Here is a 15,990-nt window from a genome sequence, read left to right as displayed (position 1 = left end):
TTTCAGTCTGCAGGCCAATGCTCTACCCACTGAACCAAACCGGTTTCAGCCCAACACGCTTTCTTGATAAAACTCTCAACAAGGTGGGAGTACAAGGATCATACCTCAACATAATAAAAAACTATATATGATAAACCCACAGCTAACATCATACTCAATGGGTAAAAACTAAAACCATTTCTCCTAAGAACAGGAACAAGACAGGTTTGCCCACTCTCACCACTTCTATTTGACATAGTTCTGGAAGTGTTAAAAAGGCATCCATATTGGAAAAGAAGAAGTAAAACTGTCCTTATTTGCAGATGACATAATACTGTACATAAAAAAACAGAAAGACTCCATAAAAAAACTAACAAACTTAATAAATGAATTTGGCAATGTAGGAGGATACAAAATTAATGCCAAGAAATCTATGGCATTTCTTATACACCAGTAGTGAACTTATAGAAAGAGAGACTAAAAGAAGCAATCCCATTTACCATCACATCAAAAAAATTAAGATACCTAGGAATAAATTTAACCAAAGAGATATAAGACCTATACTCGGAAACTATAGGACACTGAAAAAAGAAATAGAGGAAGATGTAAACAGATGGAAGAACATACCATGTTCATAGATTGGTAGAATCAACATCATTAAAAGCAATTTATAGATTCAATGCACTCCCTCATTAAAATACCAACAGCATATTTCACAGACCTAGAAAGAACTCTCCAAAAATTCACCTGGAATAAAATAAGACTCCCAATAGCCACAGCAATCTGAGAAATAAAAATAAAGTAGAAGGGGTATCAATACCAGATTTCAAAGCCACTGTTCCCAAAACAGCCTGGTATTGGCACAAGAACAGACATATGGACCAATGGAATAGAATTGAGACTATACATATCTACCCAAACCACTATGTCAGTTAATATTTGACAAAGGAGCTTTGAACATACAATGGAGTCAAGTCAATATCTTCATTAAATGGTGTGGGAAAGTTGGACAGATACATGCAAAAAAAAATGAAACTAGATTACCAACTTATACCATACACAAAAATAAACTCAAAATGGATACAAGGCTTAAACATAAGATGGGAAACCATAAAAATACAAGAGGAATCCACAGGCAGCAAAATCTCAGACATATGCCAAAAGAACTTCTTAACTAATACTGCCCCTAGGGCAATGGAAACTAAAGAGAAAATAAACAAATGGGACTACATCAAAATAAAAAACTTTTTTACAGCACAATAAACCATCAACAAAACAATAAGAAAGCCCACTTATGGGAGAACATATTTTCAAATATTATCACTGATAAAAGTTTAATCTCCATCATTTATATGCAATTTATACAATTTAATAAAAGGAAGATAAATGATAAAATTTTAAAAATGGGCAATGAACTTAAATAGAATCTTTTCTAAAGAAGACGGAAGGCCAGGAGACACATGAAAACTTGCTCAAAGTCACTAGTTATCTCAAAGATGCAAATCAAAACGACAATGCACTACTATGTCACACCTGTCAGAATGGCTATTATCAACAAATCAACAAACCACAAGTGTTGGTTAGGACGCAGAGAAAAAGGGACCCTCGTGCACTGCTGGTGGGAATGCAGACTGGTGCAGCCACTGTGGAGAACAGTGTGGAGTTTACCGAAAAAAACTAAAAATGGAACCTCCATTTGACCCAGTAATCCCACTCCTAGGAGTATATCCTAAGAAACTAGAAATGCCAGTCAGAAAGGATACATGCACCCCTATGTTCATAGCAGCACAATTTACAATTGCTAAATTTTGGAAACAGCCTAAGTGCCAGTCAGCAGATGAATGGATCAGAAAACAATGGTACATCTATACAATGGAATACTATGCTGCCTTAAAAAAAAAGAAGGAATTCTTACCATTTGCAACAATCTGGATGGAACTGGAGAACATTATGTTAACTGGAATAAGCCAGTCAATTAAACAAAAATACCAAATAATCTCACTCATTTATGGATAATAAAGAACATTATAAACTGACAAACCAAAAGATAGGTACAGAGGCAGTAAAGCATCAAACAGACTGTCAAACTACAGAGGAAAGTTTAGGCAGAGGTGGGGGAGATAAGAGATCAACCTAAGGACTTGTATGCATGCATGTAAGCATAACCATTGGATGCAAAACACTGGGGGGGTAAGGGGATGCATGAGAATGCAGGGTCGGGCAAGGGGGAAATATGTACACATGTAATACCTTAATAAAAAGGATGTTTCTTTCTCTCTTCCTCCCTCTCTAAAATTAATTTTAAAATGCAACTGGTTTCTGAATATTTATTTTGTACCCCACTACTTTACTGAGTTAATTTATCAGTTCTTGTAGTTTTTTTTTTTTTGTAAAATCTTTTAGTTTCTCTCTATATAGTATCATTTCATCTACGAATAATACCGTATGAGTTCAGTTATCTGTGGAGTTTAAATAACAAAATAAACAAACAAAACAGAAATAAACTCTTAGTTGCATAGGACAAACAACTCCTAGAGGGGAGGGTTATTTGAGGAGATGGATAAAAATGGTGAAGGAATTAAGAAGTACAAATTGTTAGTTACAGAATACTCACAGGGATGTTAAGTTAAACATAGGAAGCACTGTCATTGATATTGTAATATCTATTCTTGTAAGTTATCTATTGTCTAACCACTATGTTGTATATCTGAAACATATAAAATAACATTTAATGCCAACTATAATTGAACAATAGAGAGAGAAAGAGATATATTAAGAAATTTCTTCATGTTGCCGAAACCCGTTTGGCTCAGGGGTAGAGCGTCGGTCTGCGGACTGAAAGGTCCCATGTTCGATTCCAGTCAAGGGCATGTACATTGTTTGCGGGCACATCCCTGGTAGGGGGTGTGCAAGAGGCAGCTGGTCGATGTTTCTCTCTCATCGATGTTTTTAGCTCTCTATCCTTCTCTCCTCCTCTCTGTAAAAAATCAATAAAATATATTTTAAAAAATAAAGAAATTTCTTCATGTGATTAAAGCATGTTTAACTGATACCCATTTTAACCCTAAAAATAATCTCAACCAAATAGACATCAGGAATTCTTATTATACAGTTATATGTTGTCTTCCAGTGAGTTTCCTGTTACTAATCCATTTATTTCACATTCTATTTTCATACAGTTGCTAGAACGGTGTTGAGTATATAATTATTGAACTGAATTATTTGTAAGCAGCATGTCTGCAGATATTTCATATAAACTGATTGCTGGCACAAGTTTACTTCCCCTCATCATCCTACATGTTATGTATAACAAATATATATACATTTTGTAGAATCATCCACTCAAAATGGATCCTAATGGGAGTGATGGGGATAGAAGAGAGGAGAATTTCAAGGATGACAGAAATCATTCCATTTGGTTTTATTACAGATTCAATGTTTACAAAATGCTGAATAGTAAAAGCTGTCTGAACCAAATGAAACAGTTTTGTTCTTATAGTGTGAAAGAAATCCCCAAACTCATCAGACCCTGCATCTCACTTCTCCTGTGCCAGTACAGAAGGCTCAACAGCTAACCTGAGCAAGCAGCATGGAGTTTCCTCTCACCAAAGGTAATTTCCAGCTCTCACAAAGCAAATACTTTCCAGAGGTGCAGGTGTGTCTGTATTTCCCTCATGGGCTCAGTCAGCTATTTGCATTGTTACTTGAATCTCTAATGCTATCAGCCCCAGTTGCCTAATCTGTTCTAGCAACTCAGTTCTCTAGAATAGGGCAAATCCACAGTTCAAAGACTTCAATATTAGTAAAATGTTAGATGTCATTCCAAATAGCATTTTATTTAAAATTGCTTGGGAGCTTATCACTGCAAATGGATAATAATGACAGCTTTGTGCTTAGCAGCTTCCCTGGAATATTACCAACTTTGCTCTGTAGATTATTTGGGCACATCTGGCATTTGCGTTTCTATTGTTATAACTGTGGGTATATCATACACTGATATCTCAGCTTTGATATTGGCCTCCTGAGAGAACTTTTGAAAATAATCCTTCCTTAAATGCAGATCTCTCATTCAGTTATTTAAATTCACTTACCCCTACAGAGAAGTTTGGAACAAAATCTAGGGATAAAAATAGTTTCCAGAGTTTCAATTGCACTATTAGCAATTGGTTATTTCACTGATTTTGAATTATCTGGAAGGGGTTTGCTCTTATAATTAGTCTCATATCCCACTGCCACTGCTAGGGAACAGTTGTCTCCAATAGTGAAACTATTGTCTTCAATAGTGATGATTAATATACATCAACAAAGGTATTTACTTTGAAATATTCAACAAATTTATAAGTTTCCTTATACATACTAAGTAATTCTTTGCTGAAGGCAAGACAAAAATGTCACTACCAGATGAGTGAACTCAGTTATATTCACACAATCTCACAGAGATATCTTAATACTCTAAATGGGAAAAAAATCAGTACTTAGCAATATTCTAACTTGCAGTGCTACCCATGACTTTCAACATCTTTACATCAAAGCACTTAGAAATGCTAAGAAAAATAATACCATGGATAATACCATAATTATTTTACAATGGTTTCTAGCTATTTGGATAATGAATATAAGTCAATATTCTACCAGCCCAAATGACATCTGCATTTCATACCTGCAATGTTAATGTATCAGCCATTCTCCTTGTGTTATTCATTCTGTACTACATGACTAAATATATTTAATGATTTGGAGGTAGCAAATATACTCTTAATTAAAAATACTACCTTACTTCTTGTAGATATGAGAGCCCACTAATAGTGGTTAGTCAGGGTACATAACACACAATGGTTTATCTAGAAACTAGTGACCCGGTGCATGGATTCGTGCACATAGAAAGGAAATTAATTGGAAGGTAGTTGGTGGGGCAGAACTGGGCAAGGTGGGCCCTGGAGTCAACCTCCCACAGTCCCTACCTGGCTGGCTGCTCCTGTGGCAGTGCTGTGACTCAAAGGGCATTTGTAGAGTGAGTGGGATACCACTGGCAGATGGGGTCCCTTGTCCTGGCCTATGGTGAACAGGCTGAAACTACTCTCCAACATCCCCTGAAGGGTCCCAGATTGTGAGAGGGAGGTTCTTGGGTTCTCAGCAGCCCCTGCATTGAACATATACACCCTGGTGGTCATTGCATGTCATAGCCACCAGTTGGATGGTCAGATGGTTGCTTAGTCTTTTGTATATGTAAATTGGATAAATTATAACCTGCAACATCTGGCACTAAGGTTAAAGATAGTATTAGGATGTTTAGGACCTTTATTCTAAGTTAATAATTATTAGTAGTAGAAAATAGATACTTCCAAGTCAATGAGAATATTTTTATAGTATTTACTGTGTGCCTCAGGCCTTATTTATATGGTTGGATATATATATATAATTGATACAAAATACATACTAAATAAATATATAATCTAGATTTATAAAAACTATATATATAAATCAAGTTTCATAAATTTACATGAAATGACTTGCATATGACCAAGAATCAGGAATCCTGGATTGGGGTCCCAACTGTCTGACCAATAGAAAAGGGTCTCACTTTATTCTTATGTAAATAATTATGATTCTAGCTATCCTATATTACAAGGTGTTGAGGTGAGAGAAAATGGAATAATGTATCTGAAAGTGTTTTGAAAAGTACAAAATGCTATAGAAATACAAGGACTTATCACATGGAATACTCAGAAGTTAGGTTGACCAAGTCTTAAAAATGGGATTCACTAAAATATTAACAAACTGAAAATCACTAGCTGTAAATATTGACTTATCAAAAGATAAGTCTTCCTAACAACTTTAATGTCTACAAAGTGCTCACGGATATGTATTCTACATAGTCTAGAGTGGAAAACATAAATATCATCTAAATTTTAGATGTCATACTGTATGATTTACAAGGTCAAGTTAGTAAGGTTTTACTTTCAATTTGGTCAATCTTCCTAAATGATAATTTGTTGGATTTGGGTGTACATATTAGTGATATAAAGCAACTTGATTTATTTAAGTACATCTGTGATCTGTGACACATGATATAGTAGTAAATGATATGTTTGTTAAAACCTGACAGCAGAACACAATGTAAGCAGCTCCCATCCCCTAATTTGAAACCAATACACTACAGTACTTTACAAACAGCATTTTTTAAATATATGAAAGTGGAAAAGCAATGGTTATTTGCTAGTAATGATTCAAATGTATTTTAGGCAAGGTTTATAGAGTTTGTTAGTATTTTAATAACTGACAACTACTGGTATAAATTTGACCTATCAGATCATGAAGACAATTAAAGATAATTCTTTGTTTGTACTATAAGATTATAACAAACTAGGGGCCCAATGCAAGAAGTTGTGCACCTTGAAAGGAACTATGGGCTGCGAGGATGTGGTGGGCCTAGGGATGGATCTCAGCCCATTCTCCACATCCCCACCTGGCCCCTCCCACCACTGCCCCTGGTACCCTGTATTCCAGCAGCCCTGCTCATGCTGCCCCTGCTTCCATGTGCTTACAGAACTAACCTTGCTTGCATCTGCTGACAGCAGAGAGCGATTGGGTTGTTTGGTTGTTCTGCCATTCAGTGTATTTGTATGTTATGGTTTACTGTATATACTATAGGCCTGGTGCATGAAATTCGTGCATGGGGGTGGTGTCCCTCAGTCCAGCCTGCACCCTCTCCAATCTGGGAACCCCCACCCAATTCGGGTCACCCTTCAGGGCAAACCAGCCAGCCCCCACCCATGCACCAGTCCTCTATCCTATCTAATAAAAGAGTATAATGCAGATTGACCATAACTCCAACACACAAGATGGCTGCTCCCATGTGGTCAACAATCCTGCCTCCATGTGGAGACAATATGTCCACCACAGGTTGGCCAGCAGGGGAGGGGACTTGGGAGGGACCAGGCCTGCAAGGGAGGGCAGTTGTGGGCAATCAGGCCAGCAGGGGAGGGCAGTTGGAAGGCACCAGGACTACAAGGGAGGGCATTTGGGGGCAATCAAGCCTGCAGGGGAGGGTGGTTAGGGGTGACCAGACCATCAGAGGAGGAAAGTTGGGGGTAAACACGCTGGCAGGGGAGGAATTAGACATCAATTAGGCTAGCAGTGGTAAACAACTGCTGGCTCCCAACCGCTCGCCCGCCTGCCTGTCTGTCTGATTGCCCCTAATTGTTTATACCTGATCATACCCAATCCACTCCCCTGCCAGCCTGATCAATGCCTAACCACTTCCCTGCTGGCCTGATTGCCCATAACTGCCCTCCCCTGCCAGCCTAGTTAACCTTAATTGATCTCTCCTGCCAGCCTGGTCGCCCCTAACTGTCCTCCCCTACTGGCCTGGTCCCCCACAACTGCCCTCCCCTGTAGGCCTGGTTGCTCCCATCTGCCTTTTCCTGCAGGCCTGGTTCCCCCCAACTGCCCTCCCCTGCAGGCCTGGTCCTCCCCTGCAGGTCTGGTTGCCCCCAACTGCCTTCCCCTGCAGGCTTGGTCCCCCCCACCTGCCCTTCCATGCAGGCCTGGGCCTCCCCCCAACTGTCCTACCCTGCAGGTTTGGGTTCCCCCCAAATGTCCTCATTTGCAGGCCTGATCTCCTTCAACTGCCTTCCTCTGTTGGCCTGTTCATCCCTAACTGTTCTCTTCTGGCCATCCTGTGGTTGCCATCTTGTGTCCACATGGGGGCAGTTATCTTTGACTACATTGGGGCAGCCATCTTTTGTGTTGGAGTGACAGACAATTTGCATATTACTCTTTTATTAGATAGGATAGGTTATGTTTATTTATTTGATCGGTTATTTAGTCATTTGTTTATTCCTATATTTTTCATCAGAATCCTCTAATATATTATACCCAATCTCCAAAATATCCAGCTTCATTTTGAAAGACATAAATGAAAAGTACCAAAAAGTTATTTCAGATATGGAAATGTATGTTTTATATAAATTTCATTTATATTTTACATGATCTAGAAGGAATGAATACTAAGTATTTGGAATAGCCCTAACCAGTTTGGCTCAGTGGATAGAGCATTTGTCTGCAGACTGAAGGGACCCAGGTTCCATTCTGGTTAAGGGCATGTACCTTGGTTGCGGGCACATCCCCAGTAGAAGATGTTTAAGAGGCAGCTGATCAATGGTTATCTCTCATTGATGTTTCTAACTCACTATCCCTCCCCCTTCCTCTCTGTAAAAAAATCAAGAATACATATTATATAATACAAAATATATATATATTTAAAAGTATTTGGAATATAACCTCTTAGTACCCGGAGGTTTTTGTTTGTTTGTTTGTTTTTGTTTTCTTTTGTTTTTTGTTTTGTTTTTTGTTCTCGTTTGCATTTCTAGTTGGATTTTTATTTCCTATTCTGGATATGTACAGATTTCTGATTGATTTAAGGTGTTCACAGGTGAATCAGTGTCTTAACATTAAAATAGGTCAAAGCAATTCTATTTTTTCAGTGTTAAATATGACACTGATAAAGTACTCTTTAGGAAAAATCTGTAATTGATACAATTTATACTGAGTTTGTGGTTTTCTAAAGAAGGAATATCACTTTAATTTCACTGGCAGTCTCTCATACTTGAAATAAAAAGTGGCAATTTTTAATACCAAAGAGTGTAAAAATTATGTTTCCCTTTCTGTGAATGTATGTAAAGATCTTTCATTTTCACCAAGTATAATGTATTAGCAGTAGTCAGATACATGAAAATTTATGGACATCCTAACTTGAACATTTTAAAACAAAATGTTGAAAACTATATGCACCCAACCAATTGTTAATGTCCTTTATTAGGCCAGAATATCCCAAAACAATGTTGGAATGATGGTTTGTAGGGTGATTTTGACTAAACTAAATATATATATTGAATTAAGTAATTCTGCAGATCAAATTTTGATTAATCACTAGTAAACATTCTAAGATCATATTCTTAGTGTGGTAAGTTTTGGACATGAGTGGACAAGAGACTGATTTAAATTCTTTTTGTATATGCCCAGATGTGGGATTGATATTCTATTCCTAATTGTTTTAGGAAACCCCATACTATTTTCTATAGTGGCTGTTCCAGTTTACATTCCCATTAAAAGTGCATAAGGGTCTATTTTACCTATATACTCACTAACACTTATCTTTTCTTTAAAAATAATAGTAATAGCCATCCAAACCTGTGTGAAGTGATATTTCACTGTACTTTTAATTTGTATTTCCATGGTTATTAATGATTTGAACATCTTTTCATGTCATTTGTATATCTTCTTTGGAAAAATAACTGTTCAGGTCATTTGTCCATTTTAATGACATTTTTTTATTTTGTAATTTAGTTTTCTGAATTCCTTATATATTTCATATATATAATTTTCTCCCATATTAGGTATTGCCTTTTCATTTTTGTTGATTGATTCATTGCTATGCAGAAGCTTTTTAGTTTGATGTAGGCTTTCTTCCTATGTTTTATTATAGAAGTTTTACAGGTCAAAGACTTAGTGTTTTGTTTTGTTTTTTAATTCATTCAATTCAATTTTTGTGCACAATGTGAGATAGATTCACGTTCATTGTTTTGAATGTGAATGTCCAGTTTTCCCAATATCATTTATTGACAAGACTACCATTTCCACAATGAGCATTCCTAGCTCACTTGTCAAATATCAGTTCATAATATATGCCAGGGTTTGATTTTGTTCCTTTGGTTTATGTGTCTGCTTATATGCTAATACCATACACTTTTGATTATTATAGCTTTGCAACATAGTTTGAAATCAGGAAGTGTGGTGCTTCCAGCTTTGTTGCTCTTTATCACTATTGCTCTGAGTATTAAGGTTCTTTTGTGGTTCAATATAAATTTTATAATTTTTTTTCCTATTTATGTGGATAATAGCATTGGGGTTTTGATATGGATTAAAATGAATTTATACATGGCTTTGGGATGGATGTACATTTTTTGTCAATTAATACTTTTTAGTGATTTTAAAGAGGGAGGATGGGAGAGGGAGAGAGAGAAAATCATTGATGTGTGAGAGAAACATCTGTTGGTTGCATCCTGCATGCCCCCATACTTTGATCAAGCCTACAACCTGGGCATGAGCTCTAAGTGGGAATCAGATCAGTGACCTTTTGTTGTGTGAGATGATGCTCCTCCAACTGAGCCACACCTACCAGGGTGTATTTTAAAATATTATCTTTCTGATCCATAAAAATGAGATCTTTCAATTTAGCTGAGTCTTCTTAAATTACTTTCATCATCTTATGGATTTTAGTGTGTTGATCATTCAAATCTTTGTTTCAATTTCTCTTTTTTATTGTTATTTATGCTATTAAAGTTGAAAATGTTTTCTATATTTATTTTTCAGATAGTTGGTTGTTAATGATTTTGCATACTGATTTTGTATCCTAAAGCTTTAATGAGTTAATTTGTTGGTTCTTACAATTTTTTGGAAGAGTCTTCAGTGTTTTCCCTATATAAGATAATGTCACCTGCAAACAATTTTATTTTCCTGATTGAATGCATTTTATTTTTCTTGCCTACTTGTTCTGGTTGACTTCCAGAACTTTACTGAATTGGAGTAGTGAGAGTTGGAATACTATTCTAAAAAAAAAAATACATATTATTGACTTTTTACAGAGAGGAAGGGAGAGAGATAGTTAGAAACATTGATGAGAGAGAAACATCAATCAGCTGCCTCCTGCACATCCCCTACTGGGGATGTGCCTGCAACCAAGGTATATACATGCCCTTGACCAAAATCGAACCTGGGACCTTGCAGTCTGCAAGCTGATGCTCTATCCACTGAGCCAAACCGGTTTCGGCAGGAATCATATTCTTTTTCCTGATATTAAAGTAAAAGCTTTCAATATTCCATTCTTGAGTATGATGTTAACTATAGGCTTTTCATAGATTACTTTTATTGTGTTGAGTTATGTTCTGTTTATACCCAATTTGCTGAGCATTTTTATTGTGAAAAGATGTTGTATTTTAACAAATGCTTTGTCTGCATCTACTTTGATGATCCTAAGATTTGTACCCATTTTGTTAATGTGATGTATCACACTTATTGATCAGTGTAAGTTTAACCATTCTGTATTTCAGTGATAAATCCAATTTGTATCATCTATATATAAATAACCCTAAGCAACTGTTCAACTATTTGACCAATAGCTATGATGCACACTGACCACCAGGGGGCAGATTCTCAATGCACAGGCACTGAAACATGGAACAGACTGATGAATCTCAGAGGGAAGTAGGGAGGGGGGAGGATGGGATGATATTAACCAAAGATCTTATATGAATACTAGAGGCCTGATGCTGATGGGGTTCCTCTACCTGGCCTGCAAGGATCAGGCCAAAACTTGCTCTTCAATATCCCCCGAGTGGTTCAGATTGTAAGAGGGTGCAGGCCAGGCCGAGGGACCCCACTGGTGCATGGGCACCAGGCCTCTAGTAGTGTATACACTTTTAACATGCTATTAATTGGGTTTGCTAACTTTTGTTGAGAATTTTTACATCTATATTCATCAGGGATACTAGGTTGTATTACTTTTTTCTTATAGTGTCTTTTTTGGCTTTGGTATCAGAGTAAAGCTGGCCTCATTAAAAAGAAAAAAAGTTGAGAGTATTTCCCCCTTCACATTTTTTGGAAGCGACTGAAAAGAATTGGTGCTAATTATTCTTTAAATGTTTGGTAGAATTCACCTATGAAGCCATTTGGTTCTATGGTTACCTTTCTAAAGAAGGTTTTGATTAATTCATATCACCTGTCTATGAGTTCAATAATTATTTCTTCTGCTTGGTCAAGTTGTTATTGAAACACTCTGCTGAATTCTTTAGTGTAGTAATTGTATTTTTTAGTTCTGAATTTATTTTTTCATGCTTTCTATTTCTTTGTTGGACTTCTCATTTTGCTCATGAAATTTTTCCTTATCTTATTTAGTTGTCTATTTGTATTTTCTTATGGTTTACTGAAATTCCCTTAAGAAGAATATTCTAAATTCTTTGTCAGACAGTTGATATATCTGAATTTTTATAGGGCTCACTATTCAAAGTTTATTAGTTTACTTTGGTTATATTTTGTTTACCAGATTCATCATGATCCTAATATACTTGCATTTGTATCTGTGAATTTGAAGGAGCAGTCTCTGATTTCAGCCTTTCTCAGCAGTTGGGTGGGACCAATAACTTGCTTCCTGTCAGGGTGGGCCTAGTAGTGTGTTCTATAGCTGCCCTGTATCTCTGGAATAAAGTCTATGCTCCACTAGTAGTTGGGCAGAGCTATTGAGTTTCTTCCCTGTCCAAGCAGAGTTTTAGAAAGGACTCTATGACTGAGATAGCTGACCAGCTGGGGACCTAAACTGGACAGAACTTCTGGCTGAGCTTCCTAGCCAGACTGGACCACTGGTTCAGTCCTATAGATGAGCAGAGCTGCTAGTTGGGATATCTGCTTGGGTACTGCCACCAGTAGTGACCTTTTGTTGTGTGGGATGGTTGCCATTGCCTGAGCCCTCTTGCTTTTCTCCATCTTGATTACACTAGTAATCTCTCTGGGCAATATCTAAGTGGGTCCCTTGGGAAGTGTCCCAGAACTTTGAGGAAGCTCCAGGTTCACCTTACATTCTCATTTACCTACTGGAGAAACTGTAAGCCCAGGGGCAATGCCTCAGTGCAACACTGTACTGGACTGGGAGAGAAGCAATGTGATAAAAGAGAAACAATTACCGTATTTTCCGGCGTATAATGCGACCTCCTAATTTTACAGTTAAAACATAAGTTTAGGTCTATATTCGCTGTAGAAGACTAACCGCCACTTCCGAGGCAACACCAGTTCTTTTTTTTAATAGACCGCCTTTCTGACTCTGGCCAATCTGAGCAGGCTTTTTACTATAATAGAACACAGTGTACATGTTCTGTACCCGAAACTACACTGTGTTCTAGTAAAAAGCCTGCTCAGATTGGCCAGAGTCATAGAGGCGGTCTATTAAAAAAAAGAACTGGTGTTGCCTCAGAAGTGGGGGGTAGTCTTATACAGTGAATATAAGCCTAAACCTATGTTTTAACTGTAAAATTAGGGGATCATTTTATACTCTGGAAAATACGGTACTCTTATCTTTCTAATGTAATTTTTCTCAGTGTTGTTGTCTAAAGGATGTGCTTCAGCCTCACTCCTGTATTTTGAATCTTCACAAATGCGTTCTATGAATAGTTGCTAACTATTTTTTCTGTGAGGGGGACTAAAGTTAGGAATCACCTATTTTGCAATATTGCTGATATCATTCTCTCTCGAAAGATCAAACCATTTAAGAAGGCAGAAAGTCATAATTAAGTCCTCTGGTACTCAAATATAATATAAGGCTAAGTCAGGATGACTTGGTGGGCTTTTTAAGTAATAAATTGCTAAGCCCCACCACCAGAAAATGCTATTTAGGTGGGCCTTGATTATTCATCACCTGTGATCTTATAGTTTCAGAGGGATCCTAGAGTGGATCTCAGTTTGTATGTCTAACAAGTTTTTAAGTTATGCTACTTTTTCTGATTTGAAGACCACACTTTGAAATCCAGTTCTTTAACTCTGTTAGTAACTCCTTGGCTCACAGAACAATGTTGATTATTCTAGTGTCAAATACAAGTCACCTAGTTGTTAGTCCACTGAATTCTCACTTTCAGTCCCTTGTGATTCTTTAAATTCAGTATTTCCCCAGTTTTTCCTAAGGTAAAAGTACATATTTGTACTTGGTACAGTACAAATTATCAAGCCCATCCCTCTGATTCAGAAAGTCTAGAGATGTACTCAGAAATTTATATTTTTAAGAAAAGACTTAATTGCTTCTTTTCCTTAAAATAATTTTAGAAACACAACATATTTCAGTTAATTTGAAAAGTAAATACCCTACCCTAAGCAATAAAGACTTAAGCTGAAAACAAATTTCTGCTTCTTTCTCTTCCTATGTATGAAGGATCCTTAACATTTGGGCATGCCATTTATCTCTTTGGCAATTTTGTAAAGACAGTGGACCTCTTTACTAAATACTATTTTAAATGCATAAAGTAGAATACAAAGGAATACACAGAAAACCAACCATTATAATTTTTTTCAAAATACTTTAAAGACAAACATGTATTATGGCAATAAATATACTTCATATCGACTCAGTAAGTAAAATATCTAGCAGTGGGTTTAATAACTACCACAACTTTAAAGTACTGGTGAACATAATGATTTTAGAAATATTGACAAAAACTGTAATGTTATATAATATTTATGATTTATATTGGTGACTGTTGAGATTCTGGTTGTTGCCAATACTACTTTTGTCACCAACATTTATAACTTGAGGAAATGATAAATTTCAATGAGTGGTTAGTGAAAATAAGTGGTTGTTTTTTTTGTGTTTTTTTTTCTAATCTAATATCAAGGACACCTTGCCCTCATTTTTAAAAAATTTTGCTTACATTTTTTTCCCTGAAATATTTCAAATAGAGCACCACAGAAAGGTAAGACTAGAATAAGTTGATGAAATTTAGAATAGAGATTGGGTATGTTAATATATACCCATTTAGGGAGGCCTTTACCTAACATTGTACGTGTCAAAAGATTAATAACTTTCCTGTTTGTGGTACACTCAGGGGGTAATCAGTTGGCTCTGCCTGAATTTATATTTAGAGGTCTTGTAAACTTATCCCTGCATTTCATCTTCTTTATCTGAACCTGTCTATTTTTTTTTCATAGTCTTAACTGCAGAGCTGTTTATGTAGCTTAGATACAGCTGCTTAGATTGGGAGTTGCACTCTCAACTTATATTCTTTATTGCCTTTGGCCGCATATAAGTTCTAGCTGGTTGGTCAGTTTTTGAAATACAGAGGCAGGTATCACTAAACACAACTCAAGTGAACTTCTGGCCCTTTCCTGATAGGCAAAAAGAAAATTTCTAGGACAATAAGGTGAACCTATAATTTTATCTTCCTCTTCATCCATGGAGTAATACATTTAATTTTAGTCAGATATATAATATAGGAAACATCAAATGAAGGAAATCCTCTATGTCTTCAACATTGTAATAATTTTTAATTATTTTATTATTTAAAACTATATTTTTATTGACTTCAGAGAGGAAGGGAGAAGGGAAGGAGAGATAGAAATGTCAAGGATGACAGATTATCATTGATGGGCTGCCTCCTGCATGCCCCACATTGGGGATCAAGCCCAAAACCCAGGCATGTGCCCTGACTAGAAATCAAACCATGACCTCCTGGTTCATAGGTCAAAGCTCAACTACTGGGCTATGCCACCTGGGCTGTAATCACTTTTTAAAAGTATTTGTAAAAATAAGAAGAGAAGCATGAGTTTGAGCAACATAACACTACTCCTATACAAGGTGCTTGTTTAAATGAGAAAAATATTCAAAAAACATTTTCTTGAGATTTTTTTCACCATAAATAAGGGGTTACACATTATTTTGCATCACTTAGGCAGATAAATCACTCTTTTTAGAGACAAGCAGATTTATTTTTAAATGTCCACCCCAACATATAAGTGCATTGCTTTAAAAAGGACATTTGTGATGGGGAATATGTTTAACTTAGATCAAGGCATACATTTTTTTAAACTATCAAAATAGAATATGCACTCTTTTCTTCTAAGAGTCTGGCTGGGAAATAATCTGACTGGAAACTGTCAACAAATGTTGCTCTGTGACATTCTACATAACTCAGTTTCTATGGCAACTGGATCCCTATTGACAAGTAAGAAAGAGAAACATATGGTTGGGTAACAATTTTACAACAAAAAAAGCCTAAAAACTATATACAGGGTCAACATTTTTCTGAAAGAATTAAGATACTCAAAACTAAAAGTAGCTTTAATAAGACAGTCTAATTGACTGTTGAAAATGTTATGTTTGCATATATTAAAAATAAAAAGAACAAAAATGTTGTATTATAACATTTTTAAATTGTTTTATTTATTTTCTAAAATCAACATAAACCCAGGAAAAGT

Source organism: Pipistrellus kuhlii, unplaced genomic scaffold (assembly GCF_014108245.1).
Source record: "Pipistrellus kuhlii isolate mPipKuh1 unplaced genomic scaffold, mPipKuh1.p scaffold_m20_p_19, whole genome shotgun sequence".
In the NCBI taxonomy this organism is placed as follows: domain Eukaryota; kingdom Metazoa; phylum Chordata; class Mammalia; order Chiroptera; family Vespertilionidae; genus Pipistrellus; species Pipistrellus kuhlii.
The sequence above is the reverse complement of the archived record's forward strand: the minus strand, read 5'-3'. Positions refer to the sequence as shown.